Source organism: Rattus norvegicus, chromosome 6, assembly GCF_036323735.1.
Source record: "Rattus norvegicus strain BN/NHsdMcwi chromosome 6, GRCr8, whole genome shotgun sequence".
NCBI classification, from domain to species: Eukaryota; Metazoa; Chordata; class Mammalia; order Rodentia; family Muridae; genus Rattus; species Rattus norvegicus.
In genome coordinates, this window is record NC_086024.1 from 32,556,342 (window position 1) to 32,567,822 (window position 11,481).

General features: G+C 51.1%; 1 protein-coding gene and 1 long non-coding RNA gene across 9 annotated transcripts in view; one reads left to right on the forward strand and one right to left on the reverse strand.

Moving 5' to 3' along the window:
- Dnmt3a (DNA methyltransferase 3 alpha) overlaps positions 1-11,481 on the forward strand; it is a 114,363-nt gene that overhangs the window by 49,026 nt on the left and 53,856 nt on the right. The gene's annotated exons all lie outside the window — the stretch shown is intronic.
- Positions 73-5,965, reverse strand: LOC120103494 (uncharacterized). Its single transcript, XR_005505737.2, has 4 exons — positions 5,382-5,965; positions 5,014-5,056; positions 693-2,120; positions 73-579 (listed from the first exon to the last, which is right to left on the reverse strand). It is a non-coding gene; the product is annotated as an uncharacterized LOC120103494 (long non-coding RNA).

Below are 11,481 nucleotides of genomic sequence, written 5' to 3' on the forward strand. Positions count from 1 at the left end.
AGAAAGCCTGCCACATTCTCCAGCGGGACTAAGAGCCTCTGAATCTGGCCACGTAGACCCCTGCCACAGAGACGTACACTAGCCATGGTCCTCTGCACCCAGGAGGACCTGAGGCCGGAGAAAGGAAGACATGAGGCTGAGCTTCTGCAAGAGAGGCCCCAGGCACTGCTGAAGGCCTGCAGGGCGGCTGGCGGTGGTGCAGCTGGCCCACAAGCTCCTGCTCCAGGGAGCCATGCTGCTGAGGTCCAGGGGAGCTCTGGGGCTGCTCAAGATGGAGAGAGCTGGGGGGTGGGGGTGGCGAAGCTCTGGGCTGGAAGAGCTGCCTCCCTCCTGCCTAAGGGTGGATAATTATTCCCCAGCACGAGGCCAGCTGGTTCTTTTCCCTTAGCTCCACTAGCAGAGAACGGTAAACTTGGAGCAGGAGAATGAAGGGGAGCAGCAGCTCCAGATTGGTAACAGTCCTTGGGGCAGCGGGACAACAGGGAGTAGCGGTTTTCACACATCCAGTTAGGGAGATGGCTCCAGAGAGGCCAGAGGCTCTGGGAAACTGTTGGGAGCTGATGGGAACCACAGCCAATTCTGCGCGATGTAGAGGGAAAGGCGGAAGTTAGGTAACTAGCTGGTGAGTAATTTAGGACATCTTAATAATAAAGCACACATGGATATTTTATAGCCTGTAATGAAAAATTCACCTGACAATGGAAGAATGAAATGAGAGTTGGAAGAACTTCCAGTCTGAGGCGGCTGCGCAGGCAGATTCCCCCATGCTTCTGCCCCACTCTTTCACCCAAGAGCACCTTGGGGGGTGAAGGTGTGTGAGGGAGCAGCTGGCTCCATCCGACTGTGGGCCTGTCCTTACCCCCCTGTGGCACCTCAGCCTGTAATCTGCAGAGCACATTTCTGCACTCTGGTCGCTGAGGACCCAGAGCCACCACCTGTAACAAATAAAGAGCCAGTGACCCTTTGACTCCAATTTGTCGGTCTGGAGTCAAAAGGCAGGCGCAGCACAGGGAGGGGGTGAAAGTCTGGGGTCAGGGGGTACGAGGAAATAACGGCAGAGCAAGGACTGGGCGGGAGTCATTCAGCCCTTGCCTGGATCGGGCTTCAGTGCAGAAAGAAAAACACTGCCTTTGGAGACCAGTGGACCTGGGTTCAAACACCAGCTTCACAATCCACCGCCTTTATGAGCTTGAAAGAGTTGTCACAGCCAGACCCGCAGGCAGGATGTATTCCTTCTAGAGTGCCTGAGATGACCTCAGTGTGGTCCAGAGCAAGGGCTAAGCTCGTCCCTGCCTGGCACCGTGGCAATCACAGTCTGACAGGAGAAAGAATGCCATGTTTGCTGCTTCCAAGCCGTGTAACCTTGTGGGCCTTTGGGGTGGAGACCAGCACTGACCTCTCAATGAACATCACACAAAGCATCAAGCGGATGTGGGTGTGGTCCAGCCGGTGCCCTGGGTGATACTGCAGCCACCTGTACTGGAGGAGAGGCCTTTGGAGAGAGCCCCTAGGAAAGACTGAGGAGTCTGGGACATGAGATAAAGGAGACTTTGTGGTCTGGGAACGTGGCTTGGTTGGTAGAGTGCTTGCCTCGCATGCACGAATCACTCTGCTGGATCCCAGGTCTGTATAATATTGAGCAAAGCATGACGGCACTTGGGTGTGGGGCAGAGGATTAGAAGTTCAAAGTCAGCCAGGCAGTAGTGGTGCACGCCTTTAGTCCCAGCACTTGGGAGGCAGAGGCAGGCAGATCTCTGTGAATTTGAGGCCAACCACAGAGTGAGTTGCAGGATAGCCAGGGCTACACAGAGAAACCCTGCCTCGAAAAGACAAAACAAAATAATAATGATAAAAGTTCAAGGTAATCCTCAGCTAAATAGTTAGTTTGAGGCCAGCCTTGGCTGTGAGACCCTGTCTAAAAGGTTAAATTAAATTAAAAAAAATTTTTTGTAAGGGACTGGAGAGTGGACTTGACAGGTTCACTTACTGCTCCTGCAGAGGACCTCGGGTTTGACTTCCAGCACCTACACAGTGGCTCACAATCATAAGGAACTCCAGGTTCAGGGGATTGGATGCTCTTTCTGACTTCCAAGAGTACCAGGCAGGAATGGAACACAGACCTACAAGCAGGCAAAACTCTCACATATTAAATATATATAGATATAGATATATAAAGATATATATATATATATATATCTTTTAAAAGACACCTCATATGTTGGAGGGAGCAGAAAGTCAGCTTAGAAACTGTTGCAGGCCACCTGGGGATGGCTCCTGTCCCTGAAGGCTAGATGGCCTCAATCTGGGTTCCTAGCTCTTCTGCACAGCCCAGGTTTGCTCTTCTTTCCTGGTATTATTCTCTCCTTTGCAGCGGGAGCTCAGGAGGCTCCTCTGGGATCTGCTGCAGCCCTGGGACTAGACTCCCTAGGAGCACTAGAGCAGCCCTGTGTGTCTCCCAGGCAAGTGTAGAGGGCAGAGAGGTAATGGAGGGAAGGTGTGGCCAGGAGGACAGATTCTTTCATGCCAGCTTTACCTGCAGCCCTGGGCAGAGGTTCAAGTTCTCCCCAGTCCCCAGATTAAGCACTCTTGGCTCCTCCTCTATTTGTCCCCAAGCCTGTGCAACTTCAACATCCTCAGACGTCTGTCCTTGGGTGCTGCTTTGTTAGTTCCTAGCTAGGATTGCCCAGGCTAGCTCACCTCCCAGAAGCCCCTACTGTTTCTTGCCGACTTGCCTTCCAATCTAGTGTACTAGAAAAGAAAGGCACAGTCCCAGTAATATACTGCTGTTCTTGAGAGTCTAGACTCTTTCTCTCCCTCCCCCTTCCCCTCCCCCCCTGTGTGTGTGTGTGTGTGTGTGTGTGTGTGTGTGTGTGTGTTGACACACACACAGAGAGAGAGAGAGAGAGAGAGAGAGAGAGAGAGAGAGAGAGACTATGTAGCCCTGGCTAGCCTGGAACTCACTCTATATTAACCAGGCTGACCTTCTGGAGTACTGGGATTCAAGGTGTGTGGTGTGTCCATTTCTTTCTATTTTATTTATTTTTATCGGCATGGGTGTTTTCCTGCAAGTACGTCATGCAAGTGTCATGTGTATACCCAGTGCCCACAGAGGCGAGAGGAGCAGAGGAGGGTGTTGGATCCCTTGGAACTGTAGTTACAAATGGTTGTGAGCTGTCATGTGGGTTTTGGGAATCTGAGACCTGGGTCCTCTGGAAGAGTAGCAACGTTAATGGTTGAGCCATCTCTCCAGCCCTAGGACTCCCTCCCTCCTTCCCTCTCTTCCTCCCTCCCTCCTTCTCTTCCTCCCTCCCTCCCTCCCTCCCTCCCTCCTTCCCTCCCTTCTTTTCATTTTTGGTTTTCCAAGACAGGGTTTCTCTCTGTAATAGCCCTGGCAGTCCTGAAACTTGCTTTGTAGACCAGACTGGCCTCAAACTCACAGAGATCCATCTATCTGCCTCTGCCTCCCAGGGGCATGTGCCACCTCAGCTGGCTCATGGACTCCATTTCTTTTAAGACAAGATCCAGCACTGGAGAGGTTAAGATGGCTCCTAGGTTAAGAGCACTGGCTGCTTTCCCAAAGGTCCTGAGTTCAATTCCTAGCAACCACACAATGACTCACAACCATCTGTAATGGGATCGGATGCCTTCTGGTGTGCACAAAGACAGATTACTTACACATAAATGCACAAACCTTAAAAAAAAAAAAAAAACAAGTCCAGAACACTGCCCCTGACTTCCGGCTCCTCCCCTTTCCCTGCCCTCTCCACACCAGTGCCCAACACTTAACCTGTCATGGACAGAAGAATCTTGTATTCTTGCTGTCCCACAGGATACGCCAGGTTCAGTCTCACTACTTGTGCAGTTTGATAGCCCTGCTTGCCTCTTTCCTTGGAGCCACACCACATCAAACCTTGGTTGAAAATGAAGCCCAGGGCCAGGGTGGGGGTTCAGCAAGCAAAGGTTTGCACGTCTGCACATAGCTGGCACCTGAATTCCGACCCTAGAACCCATGAGAAGCGGGGGGAAGAGGACTGGCTTCACAAAGTTGTCCTGGAATTTCCACGCCGCTGCTATGGTATAGGCACTACCTCCATATAACACACACACACACACACACACACACACACACACACACAGATATAGACACACACACACAGATACACACATACACACACAAATACACAGATACACACACACACGGATACACACACATACATGGATACACACACAGACACACAGACAGACAGACAGACAGACAGACAGACACACACACACACACACACACTGAGGAATATAATAAAGCCCAGTCTGGCCTCTCTCGATGGTAAGTCCCCCTCGACCTGCTTGTGAAATCAATCCCAGTGAAGTACTAAGAAACCAGAGGAGCTGTGAGCTACAGGTTTGCATGGCAGTGGTCTGCACACCTCACTACCGGAGGCATGGTTGTTGCTTGTCTGCAGAGCTCTCAGTCAGTGTCTGGGAGCTCGAGGTTTCTAAACTGCAGTCTCGTTTTTTTTTTTTTTTAACTTATTTACATACTAGCTCCCAGAGTGGTACTCAAACCTAGTTTACACATCTTCAGCCAAGCGCTGGGTCCCTGAGCCCCACCTCCAGCCCTGGAAACCTCCCCTCCCCCTCCCTCCTCCTCCCAGCCCTTCTTTAACAGAGTTATATTACTCTCCGTGTTCATGTGCCTATTTTCATTTTTCTCACAATGATATGCTTTCTTCGAAAATAGAGAAGTTAGAATCCAGCCCCACCACAGCTCCCTGGGCTCTTAGCCCCCACCCCCAAACCCACAACCTCATTTGCGTTTAACCCTGGATAAGTAAAGTTTGTTCCTCCACTGGTTGGTTAGTTTTTGAGACAGACACTTTGTAGCCCAGGCTATCCTTGAACTTGCCACAATCCATTGAACTTATTTCCTAAGCTATAGTCAAGGGCCTAGACCAAGAATAAAAAGGCAGATAGCACAGCACTTTGTCACCCACAAAGACTGGTTCAAAGACTTACCTCAGGCTAGTGAGATGACTTAGTAGGTAAAAACCTGAAGAATCTGTGGGGGATGGAGAAAACCAGCTCTCAAGAATTGCCCTCCGACCTTCAAAAGAGTGCCAATGGCATGAACACGTTTGTGTGTTACACATACACATATGTACACACGCACACAAGTGCGCATGCTCACACACATACACACCCCAATAATAATGATTCATGAAAAGATTCACTTCTTGGATCACCCTCCCCCTACTGTGAAGACGTGTGCTTTTTTTCTCCCTCGGAGCCTGGGTCCCCAAAGCCTTTTTAAAGTTAGTATATGAATGCAGGGCTGTTTGAAAACATGCGGGTCTGGGGATTTAGCTCAGTGGTAGAGCGCTTACCTAGGAAGTGCAAGGCCCTGGGTTCGGTCCCCAGCTCCGGAAAAAAAAAAGAACCAAAAAAAAAAAAAAGAAAGGAAAACATGCGCTATGTTCCCAAAAAAGTGTACAGAGAAAGCTGAGATCTGGGTGTGTCGCTCAGTTGGTATCGTGGTTGCTATGCATGTACCAGGCCCTGGTTTTGATTCTCAGCACCACATAAACGTGCCTATAATGCCAGGACCTGAGATGTGGAGTTCAAGGTCATCCTTAGCCAGCATCCAATTCAAGGCTAGCCTTGGCCCGGTGAGACCCTGTCTCAAAAATAAAGAATAAAAGAAAATATAACTGAGGGAGGAATTTGACACAAATCCCAGGAACCCAGGTGTAATTGGGGAAGCTGGAGTGGTCCAAGGGCTGGGACAAGAGCCTGCTTCAGAGTAGGCAGTGGCCTGCTGTGCTGGCAGCATGCATTGGTGAAAGCCAAGATATTGCCGGCAACAGGAAACAGGAAGCCAGCTGCTGGGCTAGGAGGGGCTTAGGAAGGGAGCTGGCACCTGGGCCAGGGCCTGTGGCCTGGCCCGTGCCCAGGCTGGAGAGGAGGCCGGCATGTGAAATCAGACCTGTGTGTGCGGGTCTCAGTGCAAAGAAAGAAAGGACCGTTTCCCCGTTGTTCACCAGCTCCTGAAGACCTTGCACTGTGACAAGTGGAGCTGTGCAAGACTGGTTCCTGCATGGTCACAAGCCCAGACAGCTCTGCAGAAGTCTTTGTTCTTTGTGGGTGGTTCCAGCTGGGGCATCAGAGGGACAGTTTCTGCCTTGGCCCACCAGACCTCCAGGTTAGGTGGTAGGGGTGACAGGTCCTGCAAGGTCTACCCTGTTTGCTAGCTGCACGCACATCAGTGGGGATTTATACCCACCAACTTCCTCCAGGGTTATTTTTGCTTGGAGGGAGCATTCTGAGGTCACTCTTGCTAAGAATAACCCGTCAAGGGCGGGAGGAGGAGTGGGTGGGAGCTGGCGCCGAGCTCAGCTGAGCCAGGCTGGGCTTCTTACTCCACACAGCGTCTTGAACAGCCAGGAGGGAGTGGGTTCCAGAGGGCAGTGCTGCAGGGCAGAAGGGCAGAAGCCAGGGGAAGCCAGGCAGTGCTGGGCTGAGCCCCAGCTGCCCGGGCAGTTTTACTGCTCCCAGGGCTTTGTAGTGTGGGTTACTTTTCCAGTCTAAGAGACATTTGATTCTTCTCCAACAGAACTAAACCCCCTCCTTGTTTCCAGATCAGACTAGCTCTTTAAATGGAGACTTGATGGCTGATTCCCTTGATTTTAGTCTCTCTTAGTCCTGGGCGGCTGCTCCTAGTCATACCCCAGCAGTGGCCTTCTAGAAAGTCTGAGGAAGATAGAGCTGGGATGGCTGAAGGAGGCCAGTGGTGGGGGTGGGGTGCCACCAGGTGTTGACCTTGAGGGTCAAGGAAGCCAGGAAAAATCTACTGGGAAATGTGGGGCTTGCCTGGCCCTTAAAGGAGGGCAGGAACCAAGGGGAATGTGACAGATCCTGCTGAGGCCTTGCTGAGCAAGGTAGGGCGGGCATGGTACAGGGGTTGAGAGGCAGGCCCTGAGCATACCAGCCTGACATGTGGACCAAGGTTCCATTAAAAACGGGTCTTACCTAGAAAGCTAGTGTGCAAGAGACCTGAGGAGTTTTACTCTTTTTATTTTATTTTATTTTATCTTATTTTATTTTTTGGGATAGGGTGTCCTGAAACTCACAATGTAGACCAGGCTAGCCTCAAACTCAGAGATGACCTCCTCTGCCTTCTGAGTGTAGAGATCAAAGGCCTGTGTCTCTGTACCCAGCCTCTCGGTAGGTATGCACCATCCCTCCTGTGTTCTTGCTCTGTGTCCTTTAAGAAATGCACATAGAGGGTATGGGGCAAAAGAAGGAAATCCTGACCTGGTAGGGTGTGGAGAAGCCACAGGCCCCAGCAATGACTCCACAGGGACAATGTCAGGGCTGTTGTCAGAGACCAAGCCTTCTGAGATAGAGTTGGTGGGGATCATTAGAGACTTGTCAAGCATGCTGGGATCCCCACCAACACTGGAGGGGGAAACAGATAGCTGGTAGTACTGGGGGACCTAGTCCAATGAATTAAAAGAGCAACAAAAACCCACCTTGATATCTGCCCTATCTTGACTTCTTGCCAGAGCCACACCATTTAGGGCCACTGCTAACAACTATCTCAGATGCATTGGTGTCAGCTGCTGTGACCTCCTCCTCGGGGTCCAGTCACACCAGCCTCTCTTCAGGCATGCAGCACTGGCCAGTACATGTTACCCTAGGAGAGCTGACCCTGGCTCCCTCTCCTCACGCTCACCTGGACATTGTGTACGTGTGATGCTTTACACTGGCTGCCAGCATGACAGGACTGAGGATCCTCTAAGAGACAAACCTCTGGGTGTGTCTGTGAGAGATGCTAGTTTGGGTTCACTGACTTTGGAAGACACAACCAGAATGCGGGAGGCACCATTACATGTACTGAGATCCTGAAGTGGATAAAACCAGAGAGAGCCAGCACTCCTCTCTGCTTCCTGGCTGTGATGGATGTGACCAGCTGCCTCCAGCTCCCGAGGCTGTGATGGGCAGCATCCTGGGATGAACCTTGCCTTCCGTGGGTTGCTTTCGTCAGATGTTTCTTTTGTTGTTGTTGTTGTGGTGGTGGTGGTGGTGGTGGTGGTGGTGGTGGTGGTGGTGGTGGTGGCGGTTCATTTGTTTGTTTTGTTTTCATTAAGAAAATTAACAGATGCAACACACAGCAGTTCTTTCCATCTCAGGAAAACATCATCTGGGAAGCCGGGGAATGGCCGTGAATTACCAAGTGTGGGGACACAATGCTAAGCAGGGACAGGTTAAATAGGCTGTGGCTCTCCAAAGAGTGGCAAAGGCTCTGGAGTGACACGGACTGGACCGTGGGGTAGAATGAGCATAGTACTTTTAATCCCCCTGGGGAGTGTGACCCTTGCCTTGGCTTTGAGAGGCATGGCCTCACCTGGGGCAGGATGGGTCAGAGTTTCACTGCAGCAAGGTTGGCTGCAGTGTGGGGTGGGTGGCAGGAGCTTCAAACTGGTACACATCTAGCCAGGCCCTGCAGAGGGCTCCTTGACTCACCCCTAGTTCCCCCTTGAACTGGAGGCTGACCTTTTAACTGTTAAACCTTACTTTCCTGTGAGGAGGACTCCACCAGGGAGGGGACTGTCCTTCAGATGGCTGTCCTGTACTTGGGTCACCCTGAGAACTTTGCTGAAGAGTATGAGAGATGTGTGTGAGCCGAGGCCAGCCTGGGAGCCATCTTCCTCAGATGAGCTAGGACTCCACATATTGCCTCAGGAGCCTTGAGATAATTAAGTTTATTGATTTTATTAAAGAATGGATGCCAGGTTCTTTGCCGGGTGCTAGGAGGCTGGGGTAGAGAAAGGAAAGGCAGAGCACACAGCCTAGAAGGGAGGCACACTGTAAAGAAGCCATTACTTCAGCCTGGCGAATGCTGGGAGAAGAGAGTGGAGCTCTGTAAACAGTGTGGCCTGCTGTGGCAGAGGGGGAGGGAATGCCACAGTAGACACTACCAGTCCTCTGGAGGAGGCTGGGTCCAGCAGCTGTCCACATCTGTCATCTATCGAGGGCTGTGGGAGCGAGGCATAGACCGAGGGTTACTGCTTCAGGGGTGCAGAACTTCTGTGTGAGGTGTTGGTCACAGAACATGAGTGTAGTCTATGTATATTTCCAAATGGTTAAAATGACAAATTTTTGTATATAATTCAACATGGATTTGGGGGATTATTTTGTTTATCTTTACTTTTTGAGATAGGGTCTTCCTACATAGCCCAGACCTGACCTTGAACTTGTAGCAATCTTCTTATAGTTAGTCTCTCAAGCGCTGGAATTACCAGGTCTGGGCCACCACAGCCAGCTACCGCGGAATTATTTTTGTTAGATTTTTGTTTTTTTATGTATTACTTAAGGTTCGACATGGTAGATGTTAGGGTGTGTAACAGAGTCCTTGACCTGTATCCACTAGCTGCCAGCGTGTGACACGTGACACCAAACCAGTCTCCAACCGCATTGCCAAATGTCCCGAGGGGGAGTCGTGGTGTTTCCCTAGAAGGAACCACCCATGAACTCTGCTCAGAATGTGTGGCATGAAGCAGAGGCTGAGGAGGGTGCTGGGCAGCAGGGAAGTAGGGGAAAGTTGTGTAGAGACAAGGTAGGATGGTTACTGGCAGGGACAAAGGTCAGCAAACTGTGACAACTTCTGGGAGTAAGTGCCACAGTGGACTCTACTGGTCCTCGGGCTGAGGTTGGACCCAGCAGCTGTCCACACCTGCCATCTATGTGATGAGGGCTTTGAGAGCTGGGCATAGGCTGTCAGCAGGGCTTACAGACCCAGAATGATGCATGGGCAGGGGAGGCAGACAATGGCAAAGGGACCAGGCTTGACTGAATTCTGGGATGTTAGTGTCACAATCTCCAGAGCGTCCTCCTGCCCCTTGTTCTGCAGAGGAGAAGGTACTCACTGCTGCTCTTGCCTCTCTGATGCTGTCCCCTGCAGCTGTGCTTGGTGCCTCCTAAGATGGCCAGCAGTGACCAGTGGAATGTCTGTCTCAGGGCTGTGCTGTCTCCTTCAGAGGCACTGTCAAAGTAAAGCAAACAGAAACAGCTGGTGTGACACTCTGACATGGCCGCAGGGCCAGAGCTCCCTCTGGGCTCATGAGCTGGGTGTTTGAACTTTTAACCCAGTCTTTGTCACTAATGGAGCCATTGGGAATATTTATGGAGTGTTGTTATGGGCCTGCTCTATGATACATCCAACTGACTTAAACCAAGTCCCTGTGCTCCAGGAGTCTAGGAGCTGATAGGGACAGGGGAGGGAAGGGCACTCAAGGTAGACTCGAAGGTCTGGCTGCTCAAAATGCAACCCCAGCCTTTTTTAAAAATATATATATATTTTATTTTATATATAGACAGTAGATGTCTTCAGACACACCAGAATAGGGCATCAGATCCCATTACAGATGGTTGTGAACCACCATGTGGTTGCTGGGCATTGAACTCAGGACCTCCGGAAGAGCAGTCAGTGCTCCTAACCTCTGAGCCATCTCTCCAGTTTCTGAAATGCCCCTTTTAGTGAGCCCCTAGCTCCCCCAACAGAAACTGGAAGACTACTTTGCAGTCTGGATTCCTTCCTCTGGGTAGTTTCTGTAGGCAGATTTACTCTGCCCTGTTGCCCAGGTCCCAAGAGTCCTAGGGAGAGGTCATGCTTAGTCTAGGGTTCTGGAGAGTAAGGAGAAGCGGGCGACAGCTATGGTGTAGGGGTCATGAATTCACTTGAACCCCAGGTCAGTGGAAGGAAGTGGAATGGTGGACTAGAGATGTAATTCAATGTGTAGAGTGCTTGCCTTGCACAAGTGAAGCCAGGGTTCCACCCCCAGCATTGTATAAACCTAGTGTGGTAGCTCACACTTGTAATTCTAGCACTCAGGAGGACAAGTGGTGGGGAGATAAGGATCAGGAATTTAAGGCTAGCCTGGGCTGCAGGAGGCTAACCTGGGCTGCAGGAGGCTAGCCTGGATTAGGTGAGACCCACTCTCAAAGAAACAAAACAAAATAGGAACCAGAGTTAAGCAGGAGTGGGTCGGGGTGTTGGGAAGAGAGCTTGGTGATGGTGGGGCTGGGATCAAGCTCACTGATGACATTTGCATAATACAGGCAAGAAAGGCTCTGGGTTTAATTCCCAGCACCAACATGGGGCATGGAGGTAGTGGTGGTGTGGGCCAGTGGGAAGGGTCGGGCCTTTCAGCCGTTGAGCTGATCCCAGGTTTACAGCTGTGTGGCGGATTCCCATCCCTTCATCCACCTGTGTACCAGCTCCCACTTCCGTGTGTATCAGATGCTACTGCAGAGGGGTCCTCCTGGCAGGGCTGGTGGGGAAGCACCTATGCAGTGTGATGGAAAGACTGTGGCCAGACCGAGAGCTAGCACTCCTGGCTCCCTGGGCTATGGGATTGGTATCACAGGAAGTGAGTCCTTAGGTGAGGAGGCCATGTGATCCTCAGACAAGAAGTAAGCCTCTAG